Source organism: Corvus brachyrhynchos, unplaced genomic scaffold, assembly GCF_000691975.1.
Source record: "Corvus brachyrhynchos isolate BGI_N302 unplaced genomic scaffold, ASM69197v1 scaffold852, whole genome shotgun sequence".
Classification (NCBI taxonomy): Eukaryota; Metazoa; Chordata; class Aves; order Passeriformes; family Corvidae; genus Corvus; species Corvus brachyrhynchos.
The window spans coordinates 4,406-6,048 of record NW_008236650.1 but is presented as its reverse complement, the minus strand read 5'-3'; positions in this window follow the sequence as shown (position 1 = coordinate 6,048).

Genomic DNA, 1,643 nt, shown 5'->3' with positions numbered 1-1,643 from the left:
GCCTCCTGGGGCGCCCCCATGTGGCCGCTCGTGGCGCTGCGATGCCCCCCGTGTCACGTGGGTGTCACCTGGGTCACGTGTGTCACCTGGGTCACGTGTGCCACCTGTGTCACGTGTTTGTCACGTGCGCCAACTGGGTCACGTGTTTGTCACGCGTGGGACACCCAAATCCCGATCCCGGAGTCCCCAATCCCAGTCCCCAAATCCCGATCCCAGTGTCCCCAAATCCCGATCCAGGTGTCCCCAAATCCCGATCCCAGTGTCCCTGATCCCTGTCCCCAAATCCCGATCCAGGTGTCCCCAAATCCCGATCCCAGTGTCCCCAATCCCTGTCCCCAAATCCCGATCCCTGTCCCAAATCCCGATCCCGGAGTCCCCAAATCCCAGGTCAGGGTCACATCCAGGTCCCCAAATCCCGATCCCGGAGTCCCCAAATCCCAGGTCAGGGTCACATCCAGGTCCCCAAATCCCGATCCCGGAGTCCCCAAATCCCAGGTCAGGGTCACATCCAGGTCCCCAAATCCCGATCCCTGTCCCCGATCTCTGTCCCAAATCCCAGGACTCGATCTCCAAATCTCGATCCCTATCCCCAGTCCCGATCCCTGTCCCCAATCCTGATTCCTGTCCCCAGTCCGGATCCCTGTCCCAAATCCCGATCCCTGTCCCCAAATCCCGATCCTGGTGTCCCCAATCCTTGTCCCCAGTCCCAGTCCCTGTCCCCAATCCCGATCCCTGTCCCAAATCCTGATTCCTGTCCCCGATCCCTGTCCCCAAATCCCGATCCCGCTGTCCCAAATCCTGATCCCTGTCCCCAATCCCAATCCCTGTCCCCAATCCCGATCCCTGTCCCCAAATCCCGATCCCTGTCCCCCATCCCAGAACCCGATCCCCAAATCCTGATCCCTGTCCCCCATCCCAGGACTCGATCCCCAAATCCCAATCTCTGTCCCCAATCCCGGTGTCCCCAATCCCAAAACCCGATCCCCAAATCCCAAAACCTGATCCCCAAATCCCGATCCCTGTCCTCAATCCCTGTCCCCAATCCCAGTTCCTGTCCCCAAATCCCGATCCCAGTGTCCCCAAATCCCGATCCCTGTCCCCAATCCTGATCCCTGTGTCCCAAATCCCGATCCCTGACCCAAATCCCAGGATTTGATCTCCAAATCCCGATCCCTGTCCCAAATCCTGATTCCTGTCCCCAAATCCCGATCCCTGTCCCCAATCCCGATCCCTGTCCCCCATCCCAGGACCCGATCCCCAAATCCCGATCCTGGTGTCCCCAATCCCTGTCCCCAGTCCCCAGTCCCTGTCCCCAAATCCCGGTTCCTGTCCCCAATCCCGATCCCAGTGTCCCCAATCCCAGAACCCGATCCCCAAATCCCAGGACTCGATCCCCAAATCCCGATCCCTGTCCTCAATCCCTGTCCCCAATCCCGGTTCCTGTCCCCAAATCCTGATCCCTGTCCCCAGTCCCGGATCCCTGTCCCCAATCCCAGTCCCCAAAACCCGATCCCTGTCCCCAGTCCCAGATCCCTGTCCCCAATCCCAGTCCAGGTGTCCCAAATCCCGATCCTGGAGTCCCCAGTCCTGATCCCTGTCCCAAATCCTGATCCCTGTCCCCAAATCCTGATCCCTGTCCCCAA